Genomic DNA, 18780 nt, shown 5'->3' with positions numbered 1-18780 from the left:
GCCCAAATACGGGGAAAAATAAGAGGACACATAAGAATATGTAGAGCCTGGGTCAAATAATACTGACGCATATGTATGACAGACTGGAACAATACCTGTAATGACAGAATCAGAAGCAACTGCCTCTGTACGAGCAGGAAGTGCATAATATCTGGCCTGGACTCCCCCTCTAGGGCGATCTCTACCTCCCCAACCTCCACCTCGAGTTGGTTGAGCAGGTGGGGTGGCAGCTGGTGCTGTAATCATAGCCTGAGGACCCGGTGGAGCACGCTGTGGCTGAAAAGTCTATAGAGGTGCACCCCTCCTATTCCTGGGGCAAACCCTCACCATGTGGCGAGTGTCGCCACACTCAAAATAAGCTCTAGGAGGGCGTGGCTGTTGTGACTGGCTTGGGCCAAGTCTGCTGGACTGGCCGCTAGGAACACCCCGTGCAGGAGGCACATTAGATACTAGCGGTGCATAATAAGGCTCCTGGGGTCTAGAAGGAGCTGGAACACCGCTGAAGGCTGGAAGAGCTGAATGAATGGGGCGGCTCACATAACCCCTACCATGGCGAGTTGCTGGGGCACGAGTTCCCGAATAATAACCAGCCTCTCGAGACCTCTTGGCCTCCCTCTCCTCTCTATCCCGGGCAAGCATGCTCTAGAATATCCTGGCAATACCCACAACCTGCTAATAAGAAATATCCATCTCCAATTCCTTGTCCATACTACTCCGGATGCTGGGATGGAGACCCTCAACAAATCGTCGAACCCTCTCTCGAACTGTGGTAACTAAGGCCGGTGCATGTCAGCCCAAATCGCTGATGCGAACTGCATACTCTGTCACAATCATAGCACCCTGGCACAGCTACTCAAACTCCACGCGTCATGAGTCCCTGAGGCTCTGGGGGACATACTCTCTCAAAAATATGTCCGAGAATTGAGTCCATGTAAGTGAACCGGACTACTCAACTCATAAGCACGCCACCACTGATAGGCTGCTCCTCTAAACTGGAATATAGTAAAAGAAACCCCGCTCGTCTCTGCTACACCCATAGTACGGAGAATACAATGACACTCTTCTAGAAAACCCTGAGCATCATCTGTAGCCAATCCGCTGAAGGTAGGTGGGTGGTACTTCTTGTACCTCTCAAGTCTGAGCTGCTCCGCCTTAGAAGCTGCTGCCCTAACCTCGGGCTGAGCTGGAGCTATTGGCTGTATTGGTACAATCTCTAGAACCTGGTCGACCTGAACCCGCTACTCTGGAGTACCGGCGACGGGAGTCTGTGCTCCTCCCCCAGCCTGAGATGTGGCAAGAGCAAGTGGAATCAATCCAGCCTGAGCTAAGGTGTTGAACATGCTCAGAAATTAGGCTAGAGTCTCTTGGAGGGCTGGTGCAGCAATAGGTATCTCAGGTGTCTGCCCTCCAGCTTGAGCTACCGGGGGCTCCTCTGTAGCAGCTCGTGCGGGTGCTCTGGCTGCACCATGTGGACGTTCTCAGCCTCTACCCCGGCCCCAGCCTCTCGCGGCTCTAGCAGGGGGCGCGGGTGCCTGTTCATCAGATCCGCTTGTACGTGTCCTCACCATCTGTGAGAGAATAAAATACAGAAATTTAGAATCTTTGAAGTCAACAATTTTCGCACGACAAGGAATCAAAGTAGTGAAATTTTCCTAACAGTTCCATAACCTCCCGAAGATAAGTACAAACATCTCCGTACCGATCCATGAGACTCTAATAAATCGGCTTGTGACTCACGATACCTACAAACTTAGAGCTCTGATACCAACTTGTCACGACCCAATTTTCCCTCTATGTGACGTCGTGACGACACCTAGTCTCTACAACTAGGTAAGCCTAACATTTTGCGGAATAATGAAATAAAAATATGAATTTTCAAAAATACACAACAAATCCCAAAACTCGGAACATAGTGAATCACAAACTACAGAAAGAAAAATCTAGTGTCTCTATACATCATAGTCTAACAAGGAAAAATACAGAATATAATGGACATGAGAAAGAGTAGAAGGGGACTTCGAAGTCTTGAAGCGACAGATATACCTTGAAGTCTCCAAAGCTGTCCCGGCTCACTGATAATGCGGCTGATAAGGTACACCTGGATCTGCACACGAAAAACATATACAGAGAGTAGCTTGAGTACACCACAATCGGTACCCAGTAAGTGCCAAGCCTAACTTCGGTCGAGTAATGGCGAGGTCAGGGTCATACTAGTAAATATATAATAAAACAATATAGAGTGTAATACAGCAATAAAATAAAGGCTGAAATTTAACAACAATGAAATCATAGAAGGTAACAACTCAGTACACAGAAAACACAACACGGGATCTCCCGAGATACCGCCTCGTAGTCCCAAACGTAAATGTGCAGGGGGATCTCCCGGAATATCATTCCGTAGTCCCAAAATAAATGTACAGGGGGATCTCCTAGAATACCGTTCCGTAGTCCCAAAATAAATGTGCAGGGGTATCTCCCGGAATACCATTCCGTAGTCCCAAACGAAATATGCAGGGGGATCTCCCGGAATACTGTTCCATAGTCCCAAAGTAAATATGCATCGCGAATGATAGAAATACAACTACATCACGAAATTCTTATAATTTAGACTAAGTACCAGTCAGTGAAGAAGCAGGAAATTCATTAAGCATGCTGCACATAATTCATATAAATAATTAAGACACGTAGACATGTTATATTAGACTAAACATGATAGCTACACATATTGGAATAACTCAATTAAGAATAAAAATAGACTAGTACTCATCAAAATGGTATAACTCAAAATAATAGGAAAACATGTTGCTGCTCAGTAAGAAAATCGGGTTTTCCACAACTAGCCCGTGTACGTACTCGTCACCTCACGTACACGGCGCTCACATAGCACAATAGTTCCAAATCTTAAGGGGATTTCCCCCACACAAAGTTAGGCAAGCCACTTACCTCGAGTCAAGCTCAATCAATCCGTAAGAATGCCCTTTCCACGAATATCCGGCTCTGAATGGCTCAAATCTAGCCAAAAGCAATTACATATCATATTTACAACAATAATAGACTCATCTAATTAACGAAATCAACATTTTAACGAAAATTCCGAAATTAACTCAAAGTTCGCCCGTGGGGCCCACATCTCGGAATTAGGTAAAAGTCATAAAATACAAAAGCCCGTTTACTCACGAGTCTAACCATATCAAAATTACTAAAATCCGACACCAAATGGTCCTCCAAATCCACAAATCAAACTTCTAAATTCCTAGCCTCCAATTCCCAATTTCCACATTAAATACATACTAACTAGATGGGAAAATACATGGGGAAGCAAGATTTTTGATAAAAAATAAGCAGAATGGACTTACCTCAAGAAATCGCTTGAAAATGCTCTCAAAACTCGCCTTAAACCGAGTTGCAAAGTCCAAAAATGACAAAAATCGCGAAGCCCTTCTGTTTAACCACTGCCCAAGTATTTCCGCACCTGCGGGGTGCGCTTGTGCGGCAAAAATGTGCACATTTGTGCAAATCACTTATCCCCCTCTGCCTTCGCACCTGCGATGAAAGGGCCACATCTGCGCGTGCGCGCCTGCGGAATTCCCTTCCACTTATGTGGACCTTGCGCACCTACGAAGACCCCTAACGCATCTGCGGGCATCATAGATGCGGAAATCACCTCACACCTGAGACCCCTGGCACTCCTCCATTTTCCCGCTTCTGCGCCAATTTGCTCGCACCAGCGGGCAGCCTTGCGCAGGTGCGATTACAACAGAACCAGCAAAAGCACCAGATTTTTCCTAAGTCCAATTTCATTCCGTTAAGTATCCGAAACACACCCGAGGCCCCCGGGACCTCAACCAAACCTACCAACCAATCCTATAACACCATACGAACTTAGTCGAGCCTTCAAACCATATCAAACAACAACAAAAATCATGAATTAAGCACAGATTCAAGCCTAAGAACTTAGAATTTTCCAAATTCTACAAACGACGCCAAACCACGTCAAATCTAGTCTGAATTACCTCAAATTTTACACACAGGTCACAAATGACACTACGAACCTACAACCACTTTCGGAAATCCATTCTAAGCTTGATATAAAATATTTCCACTGTCGGCCAAAATCGCCGAAAATCTAACTTTCGTCAATTCAAGCCTAAATCTACTACAGACCTCCAAAACACATTCTGGACGCGCTCCAAAGCTCAAAATCACTCTACGGAGCTAACAGAGTCAATGAAATTTCATTCCGGATCTGTATTCACATAGTTCCGACTATGATCTAAATTCTAAAACTTAACCTCTCATTTAGGGACTAAGTATTCCAAAATACTTCGAAACTCAAAACCAATCATCCCGGCAAGTCACAATAGCAAAAATAGATATGGGGAAAGCAGTTAATAGGGGTTCGGGGTTCTAACTCTCAAAATGACCGGCCGAGTCATTACATGTGTTTTCTTATTCGTTGGAGTAATAATTATGGTGTTCTTGCTACCTTACTGTCTATAGAGTTAGTGGATTATTGTTGCTATCATTGCTATTTATTTTCGATTATTTTAGTATGGCACATGTTATTTGACTAGTGAGTGTCTTGACTGTACCTCGTCACTACTCCACTGAGGTTAGTCTTGATACTTACTGGGCACCGATTGTGGTGTACTCATACTATACTTCTGCACATTTTTGTGCAGAGCCAGGTAAATGTGGAGTTAGTTGATCATTAGATAGCTGTGCGGATTGTTGCTGTGAAGACTCAAGGTAAACCTGTTGTTGCGTTCGCATGCTTTGGAGTCACCTTCTGATTTGTATTCATACTGTTTACTTTATTTCAAACAGTCATATTTTAAAAATTATAATAAAATCTGTAGAGCTTATGACTTGTACTACCGGTTTTGGGAATTGTAAATTTTATAGAGATTTCCATTTCAAAAATTGTTAGATTTTATTTAATTATTGTTGTTATTCAGTGAATATTAGTCTTACTTAGTCCCTAAGACTAGGTGCCATCACGATACCCAACGAAAGGGAAAATTGGATCGTGACAAGTTGGTATCAGATCTCTAGGTTTATACTTACTACGAGTCATAAACGAGTTTAGTAGAGTCTTGCAGATCGGTATGGAGACGTCTGTACTTATCTTCGAGAGGCTACATTACTGTTAGGAAATTTTCACTTCTTTCATTCCTGTCGTGCGAAATTTGTTGAATTGGAATTTGAGCCTTTGTATCTCTATTCTCTCACTTATAGTGATGACACATGCTACCGGGTCAGTTGAGCAGGCACCCGCGCATTCTGCTAGGGCCGCAAGAGGCCGGGGTAGAGGTAGAGGCTGAGGAAGGGCACATGTCGCAGCTAGAGCACCTGTCAGAGAAGCAGTTGGGGAGCCACCATTAGCTCCAGTTAGGGGACAAGCACCAGAGACATCTGTTGTTACCCCCGGAATTCAGGAGACCTTAGCACAGTTCCTGAACATATTTGGTACATTAACTCAGGCAGGATTGTTCTCTGTTGCACCAAATATTGCACAGATTGGGGGAGTAACTTAGAATCCTACCGTCCGTGCTTCAGAACAGCAGGTTCATATTGGTCAGGTTCCGGGTATAGTACCGGTACATCATGTTATTCGGGTTCAGCTTGAGGTCAGGCCAGAGGCATCAGAAGAAGAACAAAAGAGACTTGAGAGATTTAAGAGGTATAGTCCACCTACCTTCAGTGGCATAGCTACTGAGGATGCCCAGGGATTTCTAGAAAAGTGTCACTGTATTCTCCGCACCATGGATATTGTGGAAGTGAGCGGAGTAGCCTTTACTACATTTCAGCTATCAGGCGCCGCGTATCAATGGTGGCATGTTTATGAAGAAGGTAGACCAACCGATGCAATACCACAAACTTGGGCTCAATTTTCGAAAATATATTTGAAAGAGTTTGTTCCCTAGACTCTCGGGGATGCATGGCACACAGAGTTTGAACGGTTGAGTCAGGGCACCATGACGGTGTCAGAATATGCTATCAGGTTCAGTGAGTTAGCCCGCCATGCACCTATCTTGGTTCCTACAATTAGAGAGCGAGTCTACAGATTCATTGAAGGGATTGATTTTGATTTTAAAATATGTATGGCTCGAGAGTTACAAACTGACATTCCATTTCAGCAAGTGGTAGAGACTGCCAGGATATTAGAACATGTTCGAAGTGAGGAGAAGGAGTCTAAGGAGGCCAAAAGGTCTCGGAACTCTAAAGGATTTAGTAGATTCTACTCTACAGTTATGACTCATCGTGGTGGATGCTCGGGCAATCGGTCAGCCTAGTCCGCAATTCAGAGTACTCGTAGTGCTCCAGTTAATACTTTTAGTGCACCACCGATACAAGATTCTTAAATTGGTTATTTTAATTATTCGGCACAGACTCAGTATGAGTAGCCGCGCCTTAGAGGGGGAAGCCCAACCCGTTGATATATTTGCTATGGTGTGGCTGAGGCCACTATACCAGATGGTGTCGTTACAGGTGCGATCCCGATTTGTTATAAAAGGATATTTTTTCCTTAATTTGATTCGGTTATGAATATTGAGGTGAGTCCTCCTATTATGCTCCACTTATGGGTGAGCTTCGTAATCTTTGTGACCCACTTATATATTATCCTTGTTGGGGAGATTTGATGATGTTAGCCTGTTTCTATCATTTTTATTTTGTGCACCATTGAGGGCTATAAGTCCAAAAGTAATTTTATTATTCACTACAGTGGGTTTTGATGTGATTTCGGAATAATGAATTTTAATTTTATGAATTATATGCCCTACCGATATGAGGGTTCATTATATTGTTTACGAAATATATTAAAAAGAAGAAATAAAGAAAATTAAAAATTTCAGTTGGTACAATGTACAAAACACTTGTGATTCGGAGTTGAGGACGAGATCATCGCATTTTTTTTATATGATGTGAAATATTTTAATCGGGCTACAAGCCGCGGTAGAAGTTATATAAGGATGAGGTCCTTGTGGTGAAATATTTATGAGTTTAAATTCTCCCTTTGTGAAATTTATAATTTTACTATAGTATTAATAGGGAGTAATGCATGTTAGGCTTATTTGATAATTCTTGTATATTTTTCTGTGCATATTTAGCTATATTCGTGTTGTAAACATTGATTTTTAGCCTATGAGGTGGGTGCCCATGTGGCGTTAAATGTGACTCGTTAATTCGGATAAATAATTATGAGGTATTTATGCCTCGCGTGTTGCTTTCAGTGTTACGAAAAGTTGATATGAGATTTTGGTGAATATGAGATTAATTAAAGATGCTGAAAATTAATTATAAACAACTATTACGACCAGAGATGTGGTTATAGACATACGTATGATGTGTGCGTAGGCACAAATTGCTACAGCCGGTTGAGACTAATACCGTGTATTGATGTCAGGAATTCGAAATTTATTTGGAGTGTAAGGAATTGGCTTAAAGGCTTATAAGTGTGAATAAAAGAATTAATCTCCACTGATATGATGTTGTCGGACCCCTGTTAAATTTACGGTGACGTAAAATCACCCGCAAGTATGTGTGTAAGAATACACTTATTAATTTAATGTCCTCAGAAAGATTCTTGGTACGTTCGAGGATGAACGTATGTTTAAGGGGGAAAAAATATAACGACCCGACTTGTTATTTTAAGAATTAACGCCCCGCTCAGTGACTTAAGGTTTCGAGCAGCTTCGTACTATGTATTATGACCTGCGGGTGTGGTCGAGTTTGATTTTCTGAAGATTCAGAATTAAATTGGAAGAACAATTCTTATTTAGAAGATAAAATGGAAAGAGTTGACTTTTGAGCAAACGACCCCAGAATGGAATTTTGATGATGCCAATAGTTTTGTATGGTGATTTTGGACTTAGGCGTATGTTCGAATTTGGATTTGGAAGTCCGTAGGGAAATTCGATGCATTTTGGCGAAAGTTGGAAAATATAAGATTTTGGAAAGTTCGACCGAAGGTGAAATTTTTGATAACGAGGTTGGATTTCGATTCCAAAAATTTGAATAGCTCCATTACATCATTTATGACTTGTATGCAAAATTTGAAGTCATTTCGGATTGATTTGATACGTTTCGGCGCAAAATATAGAAGTTGGAAGATTTGAAAACTCATAATTCGATTCGATGCGCTATTCGTAATTTCGGTATTGTTTGATATGGTTTGAAGCCTCGACTATGTTCGTATTGTATTTTAGGACATGTTGTTATATTTGGTTAAAGTTCCGAGGGCCTCGGGTAAATTCCGGATGGTTAACGGGTTGATTTTGGACATAAAGGAACTGCTGGAAATCTACTGCTAGTATTTTCGCTTCTGCGGAAGCCTCATCGTAGAAGCGACCTCGCAGAATCGAGGTTGAGCTCGCAGAAGCGAGGTTGAGCTCGCAGAAGCGATATTGGGAAGCCTGGGCAGAGGTCGCAGGTGTGATGCATGTTCCGCACATGCGGGACCGCTGAAGCGGCACTCTGTCTGCATGTGCGACCTTTGACTGGATAGTGCACCTTCGCAGAAGCGGATTTTTTCTCGCAGAAGCGAGCCCGCAAATGCGACCAATTTATCCGCAGAAGCGGAAATGGACAGAAACATTATGGACCAAAATTGGTCATTTTGCCATTTTCGATCGGGATTTTGGAGCTCGGTTTTTGTTTCGATTTTGGAGGTGTTCTTCATGACTTTGTTTTGGGTAAGTGTTCTATATCCTAAAGTGATTATATTTCATGAATCTATGGTTATATTCATCGTTTAATTCGGATTTAAATGGAGGAAATCAAAATTTTTGCAAAATCTTTCAAAAATGAAAATTTAAGATTTGGAGGTCGATTCGTTATTGGAATTCGATAAAATTGGTATGGTTGAACTCGTATCGGAATGGGTTTTCGGTTTTCGTGAAAATTTTATCGGGTTCCATGAGGCGGGACCCATGTTGACTTTTGTTGACTTTTTAGAATAAATTTTTAAGTCGACGTTTTATTATCCGGAATAATTTTTGATGAATTTTAATGAAGTTATACAATTAAATTGGATAGATTTGAGCGGTCCGGAGGTTTAATTCAAGCAAGAAGGCGATTTTGGAATATCGGCATAACTTCAAAAAGGTAAGTATCTTGCCTAACCTTGATTGGGGGAAATTTCCCTTAGGCATTGAGTCTTATGTGCAATTTGTGTAATTGAAAATCATGTATGCGAGGTGACGAGTACGCACTTGGTTTATATGTGCAAATTACGTTGATTAAAATCCTTAGACGCCCTTATATATTAAATTGGAAATTATTGGCACTTATTAAATCCTTGTTTTGTTGGATTTGTTTTTATATGATGATTTAGTATGGCTGCCACCTTGATTTTTATGTGAAATATTATTTTGTTGAGTTGTTCACTTCTCGATACATTTACTATGATTTGTTTGCACATTATGGTCGAGCCATGGGCTCCTTATTGTGGAAAATAATATATTGTTGAATTTTGTGACGAGCTGTAATATTTGAGCACTTGATGTGCAATATGTGATAAATTATAATATTTGAGCACTTGATGTGCAAATCTGTGATATGTTATAATATTTGAGCACTTGATGTGCAATCATTGATAAATTGTAATATTTGAGCACTTGATGTGCAAATCTCTGATATGTTGTAATATTTGAGCACTTGAGGTGCTATTTATGAGATGTGATATTGGCACGTTATATTGTTGGGACGTTTTGTTCGGGTATTTGTACGAGGTTTCTGCCGTGCTATTGTTACTATTGATTTATGCACATGCGGCGTGACAAGGCGGGCTATATATATATATATATATGGGTTTGCGCATGTGGCGAGACAAGGTGGGAATATTATTATGCGCGTGTGGCGAGACAAGGCGGGAATTTACTTTATTATTGCACACGTGGCGAGACAAGGTGGGCTATGTCGAAAATTGAATTGTGATGACTTGTGATAGCCAGAGGGAATTATTGTTGTTGCATATTTACTTTGGGACTACGAGGCGGTACCTCAGGAGATCCCCCTGTCTTGGACTACGAGGCGGTACCTCGGGAGATCTCCCTGTCTTGTATATTTACTTTTGGGACTACGAGACGGTATCTCGGGAGATCCCCTGTTAAGCATTTACTTTTGGGACTACGAGACGGTATCTCGGGAGTGCGTTTTTGTTGACATCTCTCTATGGTTGCACTTGCCTTTGGTTATTTTATATTTCCATTTTAGGTAAATTCTTGTGATCTGCCGTGATATATTATTTGAGTTTTACTAGGTGTTTGTATTCCTTGTTGTAGTGTGTTGGCTTGGGATTTTTAGTACGAGACTGTGAAGATTTATATTTCTGGTTTTTTAACGATTTTCGATGACTAAGTTGTTTTAAATAAAAGAAGTTACTATTATGTTTTAAATTAATAAGTTTTGCATCCAAATCAGTAGATTTTTTTGATGTTTTATTTAAATTGAAAATGTCATTTTTCTTCTCTCAAACTATTTCTAAACTAAACTCATTTCTTTGTTGAATTCTTACTTGGGTTAAAAATTGCATCCTTACTTTATTGAAAATGAATTAAATCATGCAGATTTGTATGTATTGACATATTTGGCATGAGAGTCGTCCGTGCGATTGTGATAGAGATATGGGCACGAGGTGCCGTTAGAATATGAAATGGGGATGAGAACCGTATTTTATGATTATGACATGAGGTATTGATTTGAAAGAATTTTATATTCGAAGGATACTTATTTGAAGAAATATATTTGGAGGGTATTTATTCGAAAGAATTATATGCGAAAGATTTATATTTGAAAGACTTATTTAATTTGTTGTTCTTGTGTTGCGTTTTCTTATTCGTCGGAGTAATAATTATGGTGTTATTGGTGACTTACTCTCGATAGCACTAGTGGATTATTGTTGCTATCACTGCTATTTGTTTTCGATTATTTTAGTATGTCACAAGTTATTTGACTAGTGAGTGTCTTGACTGTACCTCGTCACTACTCTACTAAGATTAGTCTTGATACTTACTTAGTACCAACTGTGGTGTCCTCATACTACACTTCCACATATTTTTGTGGAGAGCCAGGTAAATGTGGAATCAGTTGATCATTAGCTAGCTGTGCGGATTGTTAATGTGGAGACTCAAGGTAAACCTGTTGCTGCGTTCAAAGGCTTCAGAGTCACCTTCTGATTTGTATTCACACTATTTACTTTATTTCAAATAGTCGTATTTAGAAAATTATAACAAACTCTGTAGAGCTTATGACTTGTACTACCGGTTTTGGGAATTATAAATTTTATAGAGATTTCCATTTAAAAAATTGTTAGATGTTATTTAATTATTGTTGTTATTCAGTAAATGTTAGGCTTACCTAGTCCCTACGACTAGGTGCCATCACGATACCTAACGGAAGAGAAAATTGGGTCGTGACAGGAATCGAGTCAGAGTCCGGGGTCATGACGCCCACCTTCTAGAATATCGGGGCCATGATCTGGGATCGGTCCAAATCCCAAAGTACATCGGAGAACGTTGTCAGGCAACCAAGCACGACCAACAGAAAGCCGTAATATCTGCGACCGACCAGATATCACAGTGTGTATCTCGGCACGTATCGATGGAGAACCGGTGATCACTTAAACAGAAGATTTTTTTTACCTTTTATAGAATTGTATTTAGGGTAAAACTCCCCTACTATATAAAAGGGAGTTTGATTATTCATTGAACATATTGTAACACATGCATACCAAGGCAATATACTATTATTTTCACTGTTATTGAAAGCTCTTATTCTCGTTCATCAGTGCTGGCCATTGTGAGTCCAGATCGAGGGTAGATATTTCATCAAGGCTGGAATTACCCTCCTCACGTGGTTTGAATTTACTATATCTTTATTTTTCTAATCTAACACAATTTATCGTTTGTATCGAATTAATCTGCGTATCCTTAAAATCACTTACAAATTTAATTGTTATCCGTTTTTTTAGGGTAAACAGTTTGGCACCCACAGTGGGGCTAAGATCAATAGTGGCAATTTGATACAAATTTCCATAACACACCCTATTTTATACTTGTTCTTTGAAGTGTCTTTAATTTCAGGTCAAAGTTTAAAATGCCGAACTCCCAATCTACCCTTCTAAACGTGGATGTTGAGTCCGATCATCATGGAGAGAACAACTATATGATACCCAGTAATGAGCTGCCCCCTGTCAATTCCAACGGAGTTCCGATCGCAGTCCCAATCGACGCCAACTCACATGTGGCCATCAATGCAAATTTGCCTACTAATCCTGAGAACAACGTCCGCGGGGGAGTCCGATCGATATCCCAAAATACTCACGACGGTGAAAGAGATGGGATCAACTTGCGAGTTATCTTCGAAATACCACAAGCTCAACAGGAAGTGATAGCCTAGCTGCAGAACCAAATCCACGCCCCCAGCAGGGTTGATCCCGAACCGCTCCAGGAAATCGCTCGCAGAAACAAGCTAGTCACGGAGAGGCCGAGTGATGCCAAACCCAAGACTAACCCCGAGAACATAAGAATGCTCAAGGAACTGACAAAACAAGTAGAATCAGGAGAAAAGAAAATCGAAGCCATTGACAAAAAGGTAGAAACCTACAATTCCAGGGTCGACCAAATTCCAGGAGCACCACCGATATTGAAGGGCCTGGATTCCAAGAAGTTTGTTCAAAATCCTTTTCCTCCAAGTGCAGCTCTGAAGCCAATCCCGAAGAAGTTTCGCATGCCCGAAATTCCTAAAAATAACAAAACAACCGACCCAAATGATCATGTGACCTCCTACAAGTGCGCCATCAAAGGGAACGACTTGGAAGATGATGAGATCGAGTCCGTCCTACTGAAAACATTTGGGGAAACTTTGTCAAAGAGAGCTATGATATGGTATCACAACTTACACCCTAATTCTATTGACTCATTTTCTATGATTGCAGACTCCTTCGTGAAAGCACACGCTGAGGCCATCAAGGTCGAGCCCAGGAAGTCAGATCTTTTCAAAGTGAAACAGAGAGATAATGAGATGCTCAGGGAATTCGTGTCCCGGTTTTAAATGGAACGAATTGACCTGCCTCTGGTCACAGATGATTGGGCCATTCAGGCCTTCACCCAAGGACTCAATACTCGAAGCTCATTGGCTTCACAATAGTTGAAGCAAAATCTGGTAGAATATCCGACTGTAACTTGGGCCAATATACATAACCAGTATCAATCAAAAATTAGGGTAGAAGATGATCAGCTTGAGGCCCCTTCCCGGTCCGTTTATCCTGTCAGAGCTATCAACAGGCCCAAGAGAGACATTGATCGTGAACTGAGATCAAATAGGGATCGTATCAACCATACAATGGGGACCGAAGAGGTAATGGTTCTGGACAAAACCCTGTGAGAAGTGAAAGGAGAATCGATCGAGGTCTAAATAATCAGGGACTCATGAGCAAAAGCGGTTTTAACAGGCCTATCAAGCCTAAGGAAGCGCCAAAGTTATAGGAGTACAACTTCAACGCCGATGTTGCTGCCATCGTATCTCCCATCGGACGCATCAAAGACAACAAGTGGCCTCGACCTCTACAGTCTGATCCATCCCAAAGGGACCTAACCTAATGTGTAAGTATCACGGCACTCACGACCACATAATGGAAGATTGCCGACAATTGAGAGAGGATGTAGCCCGGCTATTCAACAACGGAAATCTCCGAGAGTTCCTGAGCGATCGAGCCAAAAACCATTTCAGGAATAGGGACTCTAATATGCAGATCGAGCAGGAGGAACCTCAACACGTCATTAACATGATCATCGATGGGGTCGACGTCCCCCAGGGACCGATGTTAAAGGACACCAAAGTGTCCATCACTAGAGAAAAATGCACTTGAGATTACGTGCAAGAAGGAACCTTATCTTTCAACGATGAGGGCACTGAAGGCATCGTACAACCACATAACGATGCACTGGTAATATTTGTGCTCATAAATAAATCTCGGCTTGAGCGTGTGTTAATTGATCCAGGTAGCTCGGCCAATATCATCAGATCGAGAGTCGTGGATTAGCTTGGTCTACAAGACCAAGTTGTGCATGCAGTCCGAGTTCTATCCAGATTCAACATGGCATGTGAGACCACTAAAGGGGAGATAACACTACCGGTGAACACCGTCGGAACCACTCAGGAAGTAAAGTTCTACATGATCGAAGGAGATATAAGATACAATGCTTTGTTCGGGAGGCCGTGAATTCACAACATGAGGGAGGTGCCCCCGACACTACACTAGGTGTTGAAATTCCCAACGTCATAAGGGATTAAAACAATTTACGGGGAACAACCGGCTGTAAAGGAGATGTTCGCGGCCAATAAGGTGGTCCCGATATCCGCACTTTCGACACCAAATGATTCGAGTTCGGTTTCCAAGGTAGATATCAAATAGCAATCACCAACACTGGCATCGATCGAATCGGAGAAGTAGGGGATGGGTGAGGATGGTGACTACGGAGTTAACAGGTCCTTCATAGTCCCCGACGATTTCAAAGCCACCAAATCAACGGTCGAAGAACTGGAGCAAGTTATATTGATTGAGCACCTGCTCGATCGTAAGGTATACCTGGGTACGGGGTTAAATCCCGAGCTTAGGTAAAAACTCATTAAATTCCTTATAGCTAACATAGATTATTTTGCTTGGTCCCACCTCGACATGATATGGATCCCGTTGGAAATAACTACTCACAAGCTGAGCCTGAATCCGAAGTTCCACCCGGTCAAACAGAAAATGAGGCCTCAGTCCGACGTCAAGAATGCATTCATCAAAGACGAGGTATCTAAACTCCTTAAAATAGGGTCCATTTGGGAGGTTAAGTACCCGGATTGCTTAGCAAACGTAGTGGTAGTCCCTAAAAAGGGGAATAAATTAAGAATGTGTGTAGATTACAAAGACTTGAATAAGGCATGCCCCAAGGGCTCTTTCCCTTTGCCCAACATCGATAGCATGATTGATGTGACGACCAGCCACGAGATCCTCAGTTTTCTCGATGCCTATTCCGGGTACAACCAAATTCTGATGGACCCGGGAGACCAGGAAAAATGTCCTTCATTACTAAGTACGACACTTACTGCTATAACGTGGTACCATTCGGACTAAAAAGCATCAGTGCCACTTACCAACGCCTAGTAAATCGGATGTTCAAAGAACAAATAGAAAAATCAATGGAGGTTTACATTAACGATATGTTAGTTAAGTCCCTACGAGCAGAGGACCATTTGAAACATTTGCAGGAAACATTCAACATATTGAAGAAATACAATATGAAGCTGAACCCGGATAAATGCGCATTCAGAGTCAGGTCTGGGAAATTTCTTGGATTTATGGTCTCTAACCGGGGAATCAAGATCAAACCCAATAAAATCAAGGCCATAGAAAACATTACCATGGTGGACAATGTTAAGGCCGTTCAAAGGTTAACCGGGCGCATAGCTTCTTTGGGCTGATTCATTTTAAGGTCCTTCGACAAGAGCCATCAGTTCTTCTCTTTGTTTAAGAAAAAGAATAATTTCTCATGGACCCTGGAGTGTCAACAAGCCTTGGAAGAACTCAAGCGATACCTTTCGATCCCGCCTTTGCTTCATACTCTGAAGGCAGATAAACAGTTGTACTTGTATTTAGCGATATCCAAGATAGTGGTAAGTAGAGTCCTAGTACGGGAAGAAGAAGGTACACAATTTCTTATCTACTATGTTAGAAGGACTCTAGGCAAGGCCGGAACTAGGTATCCTCACCTGGAAAAATTGGCGCTCGCTTTGCTAAGCGCCTCTAGGAAGTTAAAACCGTATTTTCAAAGCTATCACATATGTGTCGTGACTACTTACCCGTTGAGGAACATAATGCATAAGCCCAAACTCTCGGGACGATTGGCCAAATGGGCCGTGGAAATCAGCGAGTACGATATCGAATAGGTCGCGAGGCACCCGGTGCCTTACTCAACCGAGTAACAACGTTACATATCATATACACCTTACTATCATGGTCATATGGTACCTTGTATGGCACTAGTCCATAAATACAAGGTATTGTAGCTTGGACCGTATTTTATCTCAAAATGTCAAACTTCGACGAAATTCATTTTTTTCGATTTGCTTACCCTCTCACCTTCACGAATTTATTCATCACTTGTTTGAAATAGCATAATGCTCATAATCTCAAAATAATCTCATTTTCGAGCTTCCATCAATTTATTTATGGCATACTTTCACGTACAAAAACATGGGGTGTAACAAAATCATCGGGTACGATATCGAGTATCGACCATGAACTGCCATCAAATCTCAAATTTTGGCAGACTTCGTGGCCGACTTCAAGCCATCCCAAATACCTGAGGTCGAGAAGAAGTTGTTTTTGAACTCGGGGACCTCCTTCGGAATCTAGACCCTCTTTACGGATGGTGCCTCGAACGCAAAGGGGTCCAGACCTGGCATCGTGTTGAAGCCACCGGCGAGTAATGTAGTTAGGCAATCTATTAGAACTGTAAAATTGACTAACAACGAGGTCGAGTATGAGGCCATGATTGCAGGTCTCGAATTGGCTAAAAGCCTGGGGGCCGAGGTGATTGAAACTAAGTGTGATTCCCTCCTTGTGGTGAACCAAGTCAATGGAACGTTCGAATTAAAAGAAGAACGGATGCGAAGGTACCAGGATAAACTACAAGTGATGTTACTTCAGTTCAAGGAATGAACTTTTCAACATGTACCTTGAGATCAAAACAGCGAAGCCGGTGCTCTTTCCAACTTAAGATCGTTGGTTGATGACAATGAATTCAACTCGAAAACGGTCGTACAACTTATGAAATCGGTAGTAGAAGAAGGCCATGTCGAGATAAACTCGACAAGCTTAACCTGGGACTGGAGAAACAAGTATATAGATTACCTGAAGACCGGAAAACTACCTTCGGATCCTAAAGAATTGAGAGCTCTGCGTACGAAGGAGGTCAAGTTCAGCTTGTCCGAAGACAATACCCTATTCAGGAGAACGTTCGATGGCTTATTCGCTATATGCATGGGACCGGGAGATACCGAGTGTGTTTTGAGGGAAGTTCACGAAGGCACCTACGAGAATCATTCGGGTGCCGAATCATTGGTTCCTAAGATAATCAGAGTTGGATACTACTAGATCGACATAGAAAAAGACTTAAAGGAGTTCGTGCGAAAATGCGACGGATGTCAGAGACATGCACCGATGATTCATCAGCCCGGGGAGCTGCTACATTCGGTCTTATCACCCTGGCCATTCATAAAATGGGGAATGGACGTCGTTGGCCCCCTGCCATGGGCCACCGGTATGGCTCAATTTATATTATTTATGACTGACTATTTTTTCTAAATGGGTGGAAGCCCAGGCATTGGAGAAAGTGAAGGAGAAAGAAGTTATTGACTTCATTTGGGACACCATAATATGCCGGTTCGGAATGACGTCCGAGATCGTGTGCGACAATGGGAAGCAGTTCATCGACAGTAAAGTGAGTAAATGTTTCGAGGACCATAAGATCAAAAAGATCCTATCGACACCCTACCACCCTAGTGGGAACGGGAAGGCAGAGTCTACGAACAAAACCATACTCCAAAATCTCAAGAAGAGGTTGACCGATGCCAAAGGAAAATGGAAGGAAATTTTTCCCGAAGTTCTGTGGGCATATCGAACGACCTCAAAATCTAGTACCAGGGCCACTTTGTTCTCGTTGGTCTATGGTGCCGAAGTGCTAATAACAGTCGAAGTAGGAGAACCGAGTCTCAGGTTCCGATACGCGACCGAAGAGTCAAATGATGAGGCCATGAACATGAGCCTGGAACTGTTGGACGAGAGGCGCGATGCCGCCCTCGTCCGGCTGGCCACCCAAAAACAACGGATCGAATGGTATTACAACCAGAGAGCCAACCTCTGACACCTCAATATAGGGGACCTGGTGCTAAGAAAAGTTACACTAAACACCCCGAACCCGAACGAAGGTAAATTGAGCCCGAATTAGGAAGGTCCATATCGAATTATCGAGATCACCGGCAAAGGATCATACAAACTCGAAGCAGGGAATGGTGAGCGACTATCGAACAACTAGAACGTGACCCACTTAAAACGGTATAACTGCTAAGGTACGACCCCATTCATTCTTTTCTATACACATATTATGAGTTAAACTAACACTTGTGTGCAACGGCCAAAGAATGATGCATTTATTAGTCTTGAAAGCACGCATTGCACTCTTTTTCCCTTGAACCGTTTTTTCAAAAATGTGTTTTCCGGCAAGGTTTTTAACGAGGAAACACTAGATCGTGCTAACTTAAAATTGAAGACCGGCTATGAACTGTAGTCGAGGGTCACATCAACAGTATCTGAGCCCTTTCTATGATCGGCCTTAAATACCGGGGGCCATCACCCTTGATAATAATTTTAGCAAGGAAGAAACTTTGTGCTCAAACAGTCTAGGCTTGGTGGATAGGATTTATATTAAGGGCCAAACGGTTAAATGAACCGTGCTCACATAGACCACTTACGCCATAACACGAAGCTTGTACATATTTGTAATCGTGTATGTTGCGCACATAAATGAAAGAAAGAAATTCCATGTTGCAGATACATATTTTATCTTTTAAAAACTACTACATTTTTTTCCTTAAGGACATCGGGCCCAAGGGCCACCTCTATCTGGATCCAAGAGATCACCCCACTCGGGGACTGTCGTCCAAGGAAAACTCGGACGGCTCAGGTTGTCGAAGCTCGGGGGCACAAAAACCTATTAGGCAGTGCCC

Source organism: Nicotiana tabacum, chromosome 15 (genome assembly GCF_000715075.1).
Source record: "Nicotiana tabacum cultivar K326 chromosome 15, ASM71507v2, whole genome shotgun sequence".
Classification (NCBI taxonomy): domain Eukaryota; kingdom Viridiplantae; phylum Streptophyta; class Magnoliopsida; order Solanales; family Solanaceae; genus Nicotiana; species Nicotiana tabacum.
Note: the sequence above shows the minus strand (reverse complement) of the source record.